Here is a 6,202-nt window from a genome sequence, read left to right as displayed (position 1 = left end):
CTTGGGGCAATTTTGAGTTAGGTGACCCCATTGAGAAGTTTTCTAGGGTGCGTGTGAGTGAGGACATAAGCACGCTAGAAGGACTCGTCTTGGTACAGTGGAGACAGTCGTCGAATACGTGGCGTTACACTAGTAGAGGAGCTTGAGGTGGTGAGAATGAAGAACTTGAAGTATATAGTGTGATGGTTCATAATTTTCCTACTAAAGCTGTAGCCTAGTAGAGGAGCTCGAGGTGGTGATGGTGAAAGTTGGAGCCTAGTAGATGAGCTTGAGGTGGTGAGGGTGAAAAGCTTGAAATATGGAGCGTAAGGGTTCATAGGGTTCATAATTTTCCTACTAAGGTTGGAGCCCGGTAAAAGGGCCAGAGGTGGTGATGGTGAAGATTGGAGCCTAGTAGATGAGCTTGAGGTGGTGACTGGTGAGGTGAAGTTTGGACCATAGGTAGAGGAGCTTGGAGTGCGGACAGTGAGGTGCTTGAAGTATGGAGGGTGAGTGAAGTACTCGTTTCTCCTATCAAATGTTTAGTAGAGGACCTTGAGGACGAGGGCAATATGGGCGAAGGCAAGGCGAGGCGAGGACGAGGGGCTGGTAGAGGCTAGGCGAGGGCGAGGGAGGGGCTGAGGGCGAGGCTGTGGGATGCTGGGGCGAGGGGCGAGGCAGCGAGGCAGAAGGCGAGGCGCTGAGAGAGGAGCGAGGAGGCGAGGCTGTGGGGTGCTGGAGCAAGGGACGAGGAGGCGGCGATGGGCTAGGGCTAGGTGAGGGTGCAAGGTCGAGGGCGAGGTTGTGAGCGGAGGTGATGCACGCGACGCTTGGTCTCGAACGAGTGTGGATTGAAGGCGAGGGCGAGGTGCGGATTGGAGGGAGGAGAAGAGGAAGGGCAAGGCGAGAGGTGAGGCTGTGGGCGAGGCAGAAGAGCGGGAGGGCGATGAGGCTAGAGGCGAGGCACGCAGTGGGCGATGGAGGAGCTGCGAGGTTGGATGAGGCAATATGTCGAACAAGTGGGGGGGGGGGGCAGGCGTGCGCGAGGCGAGGCGAGGCGAAGCGAGGGGTGAGGCTGTGAGGGCGTGGATGCGAGGCTACGAAGGCGTGGATGAGGGGCTGGCTAGGGCAAGCGCGTTAGGGGATAATTGATGGACGTCGTGTCCAGGGATATGAGAAGGTAATTCAACTCATAACATTTTTTTCCAAAGTTTTTGGAGACTAATGGACAGCAGGGGAAGAATACACGGCTCACATATGGTAAGTCAAGGTCAGCGCAATTAATCGTTCTTCGAACATGATATTCAGTTCGACTTGGGAGGGGGAGATTGGTGATACTCCATGAATGGGCCTATCAAGATCAGGCCCAAACTGGGCTTTGGAACCCCGACCCATCCCTAACTAAAGTAGGAGGCCCATGATAGATCACATGTACTCTCCTATAAATATCAAATTTGAGAGTCTAATCATTCTTTCATTATATTGAGACGTTGATATCTCATTCTATTCTCAGTATCAGACTTGAGCATCGGAGGGACTACGTCGGATATCCTCCCGGCCCCCTTCTAACTATTTCCTTCGTGATTTCAGGCCTAGAGTAAATTTTAGGTGTAACACCACCCCAGATTCTACGACTGTCCTCACTGTACCAAGACGATTTTTTCCAGCATTCTTATGTCCTCACTCACGCGCACCCTAGGAAACTTCACAGCGGGTCACCCATCCCATAATTGCCCCAAGTCAATCACGCTTAACCTTGAAGTTCTTATGTGACGAGCTACCGAAAAGAAAATGTATCTTCTTGATATGAGCAGTAGATGTCAAATCTTTTAAGCACTTCTCAACTGCACAGTCTCATACCTGAATCCCTCTCCTTCCGGTATGAGATCGGTTCATTCATGTTCCCTAAGCCTAGAAGCCTGCCAGGAGCCGCTCATTTTCCGTGCAATCTCATGGCGCCGGTGATCAACCCCCGCCCTCTTCGGCCTTGGGCTTCACACGAGGTTTGCATTCGGGCTAGAACCACCTACTGAAACCGAACACTATATTTCTGGTGAGTATCATACAAGATGATCGACCGATTATCTCACTTAAAAATAAAAATATAAATGTGGTGACCATCAATATTTTTTATTTTAAAGTGAGATCAATAGCCGATCATCATATACAAACACATGGGAGTAAAACTCTCGATGTAACATAGACTCACCATCGTACATTAATTACACAAAAACTACCGTGAAACGCTCTCACAGATCAATTTTGTAATATGAATATTCTATTGTAGTTATTCATGAAAAATTATTATTTTTTATTATAAATATGGACATTGTTAACATGTCTTACGAATAAAGATATGTGAGATTGTTTCACAAGAGACATACTCAATTAATTATTACTAGTGATCTAATTTTATTTTGTGGATTGAGCAGTTGTCCCATTGAATCTAACATTCATGCAAATTTCATCCATGTCGCCAACTAAATAATTAGCCACAATAATGCTAGTTCCTGATTTCTTATGTTCAAATGCACAAGTGGTAAAAAAAAAAAAAGAAAAAGAAACTCGATCCCTATTTTCTCATCCCGTACGGTCTTTCTCATCCCTGGTTTTAATATTTAAGTGCAATAAAACTTATAGATTTTTATTTTTAAAATAATATTGTACACACCTTTTTGTTAAAATTTCAAATTATCTAGGTTGTGCTTGGGTGGACTGATGTTCCATATTCATGATCAAATCCATTGATCTCAATTTTCTTGACAAATTCCTTTATTTTGATTGGATGAATAAATTTGAGGAGCTCACGAAAACTCGGTTATTTGAAATTTATTACTCGAATCCATTCCTAAATCAAATTTCTCGAAAATTAATTATATCCACAAGATATTAAATCATTTCTCTACAAATCCATCTATGCAAACGCAACCTCTAACCATATTATGTAAATTTATATAGAAATTGCTAAAAAGTTTTGTCCACGTATATAAAGATTCCATCGTTAGTCAATCAACAAACTTTTAAAGATATCGTAAAATTGGAATTTATTGCTTACTTTAACAAACTAATTGGACGAAAAATTGGGTGACATTTTTTATAATTATAAAAGCCAAAAGTGCTCAATTGAAATAGTTGAAGACCAATAACTTTCGAATGATAAAGTAGAGTGACATTTCCTCTATAAATCTCAAATTAAAATTTATGACAATCTTTGGTATATGTAAATGTTTCATTTTTAGTTATAGTTTGGTACACATGATAGGATAAACGTGTGATATATAATATAAAGATAAGTTAAAGACATATAAGATGTAAGATATTACATTTAATGTTTGGTATGATTTTAATAAGAGTGATTAAATTTATATATTAGATTGTAATGACAAAATTAACCTTATCATAATAAATTTTATAATTTCAAAGTTGTTGCTTGAGTTCATATTTCTTATCTGTTCATGTGCCGACAGTACTTGCATGATTTATTTATTTTTTCCTAATTTTATATATTATATAATATGATAATTGAGCCCTTGATTTTGTGAGTCAATTCAAATATCAATTTTTAAGGTTAATCGAGTGATATTAATAATTTTATTAAGATTTATAAAAAGCATTTATATAATTATCTCGAGTTCATTTATATAATTATCATATTATATAATATATAAAAATAAATAAAAATATTTATTTGATGAGACGTAAAATGAGAGACGATAGTGTTTAAGAATTTTTATATATCGAAAGCAATTTAGTCATTTGTGGTGTTTTTTATCATTAAATTAAAATTATCACATGTCATAAAAGGGATACATTATCCTTGTATAAAAATATTTATCACGGACCCATGATAATATCATGAGCTTTCTAAAAATTACCAAACTTGAGATAAGGAGGATTATTTATCAATCCCTCTCTTATCCTATGTACCGAACTATACCTTAGTGTTTAGTTAACTAGCGATAAGGTAAACTAAAACTAAAATGCAGTCGGGTTAACCTATATCTATAGGATCGTATCCATATATCGAACAATCTATTTAGAAAATAACTTGTACAACCACTACTTAACTTATTTAACTAGAGACTCTCTCTCATCTCTTGGCCGCTAATTGTTGAACAATTTCAATGGATCTACGTTTGGTGAGCGTTGCTCGTCTTCAAAGATCTACCTTCTCCCGAAAACCACACCTTCTTCCCTCGAGTGATGAAAGTAATGAATCAAGAAACACAAATTAATTGGACAAGATTAGTTCAATATATTCAGTTGAATCAATATTCGCAGTCTCGGGTTTCTTAAGATGCCAAGCACAATGTGATTTTTCGACCATTTTTTCTTGTACAAAACCGAGCAGATTATCTAACTGATGCATAACTTGGTGTTGTCGTCGTGCTAAACTTGATATCTACCAAGAATATAGTGACTAAATATGCTTTTGCGGCAAAATTTTACATTTTTCAGAGCTCGCCCTTGCTCGCAAACAGTCAAGACATTGTGTGCTCTAGATCAAGAGACTGGCAATAGTACCTTTTCAATCAAACACTACTCTTTTGTTTACTGTGAGGAAGGCGAAACAGTCACAGACTAGCCTTAGCATTTGGGACGAGCCTTGTGTGCATCTGCTTAATGATTCTTGGATTTGGATTCCTGCTCTGGTGAGACATAAGCACAATTCAACCAGATATTTTCTGACGTTAATGATATATATGGTATGTCCAATCACAACTTAAAACTACTAGCAGCAACCCAATTTGTTCTTGATCACACAATGTTTCTTTGTATTTCACAACACCACCAAGAAGAAGTGTGCCTGGGAAACTTGATAAGGATTCAGTTCAGAGAACTTCAGATTGCCACCCATAATTTTTGCAGTAATAATATTCTTGGAAAAGGTGGTTTTGGAAACGTACACAAAGGTTACCTTCACGATGAAACAGTTGTACCAGTTAAAAGGCTCAAAGATGCGAATCTCGTTGGTGGGGAGATTCAATTCCAGACTGAGGTCGAGATGATCAGTCTACCTGTTCATTGAAACGTCCTCCGACGTGGATTCTACATCACTTTCAACAGAAAGACTTATAAATTATGCCTTCATGTCCAATGGAAGCGTTGCTTCGCGTCTCAAAGGTAAAGATTCCTCAAGTCCTGCACTAAAATCATTACTAGGATGATATATAATGTATTTATAATCATTAAAAAATTAATCTTGTAGCCAAACCATATTTGGATTGGTGTATTGGAAAAGTATAGCATTAGGAGCAGCTAGAGGTTTGCTATATCTGCACGAGCAATGTGATCCGAAGATGCTTTTACAGGGATGTGAAGGCAGCAAATATCCTGCTTGATTATCACTGTGAGGTGGTGGGTGGTGATTTTGGATTGGCGAAGCTTCTTGATATCGGGATTCACATGTAACAACAGCAGTTCGTGGCACAGTAGGGCACATAGCTCATGAGAGTATCTATCCACAGGTCAATTTTGGGTTTGGGATTCTGCTGCTGGAGCTGGTAACTGGTCGAAGGGCTCTGGAATTTGGCAAAGCAGCTAATCAGTAAGGAGCCATGCTTGATCGGGTGAGCACAGAAAAACAATTATGTTTCTAAGCATAAATAACAGTAATGTACATGTCATCTAAATTGTTCATAGACATGTCTGTTGCCACTAACCTTCCCTAACTAAAATATCCATAATGTCGTGCAATGATTATGAGCAGGTGATGAAAATTCATCAATAAAGAAACTTGGCATGCTAGTTGTAAACAACTTAAAAACAACTATGATCAAATAGAGCTAGAAGAAATGGTGCAAGTAGCATTATTATGCACACAATACCTTCCAAGAAATAGGATGCTTCTAAAAAAGCTGAGGCAACAAGATTCAACGAATTCTCGTCATCTGAAAGATATTCTAATCTTACTGATGACTGTTCATTGCTTGGCCAAGCAATACAATTCTCAGGTCCACGATGACAATAGAGTTGCCAAAGGAACCGCAGTGAAAGAATATGAACAGCATTTTTTTTTATAAGAAACAGAGCTTATATTTGCAGAGAGCGGCCAGAGTTCTGTGAAATATTGTATTTTATACAGTCTACCGTGTGAAGCAGATGAATGAAATTTAGCCCTCATTGTATATAATAAGTTTCGTGAAACAGACATTAGACACAGATTTTTGCCCTTTCAGGTATTATTCTGAGCGAACATGTTTACGGTTTGCCACTAACTTGA

General features: G+C 39.2%; 1 pseudogene; it reads left to right on the top strand.

Moving 5' to 3' along the window:
* Positions 1-796: 796 nt before the first annotated feature.
* LOC140979129 (protein NSP-INTERACTING KINASE 2-like) lies at positions 797-5,944 on the top strand (annotated as a pseudogene).
* The last annotated feature ends 258 nt before the right edge of the window (positions 5,945-6,202 follow it).

This window comes from Primulina huaijiensis, chromosome 6 (genome assembly GCF_012295235.1).
Source record: "Primulina huaijiensis isolate GDHJ02 chromosome 6, ASM1229523v2, whole genome shotgun sequence".
Taxonomy (NCBI): Eukaryota; Viridiplantae; Streptophyta; class Magnoliopsida; order Lamiales; family Gesneriaceae; genus Primulina; species Primulina huaijiensis.
Note: the sequence above shows the minus strand (reverse complement) of the source record. Positions and strands in the feature narration are given on the sequence as shown.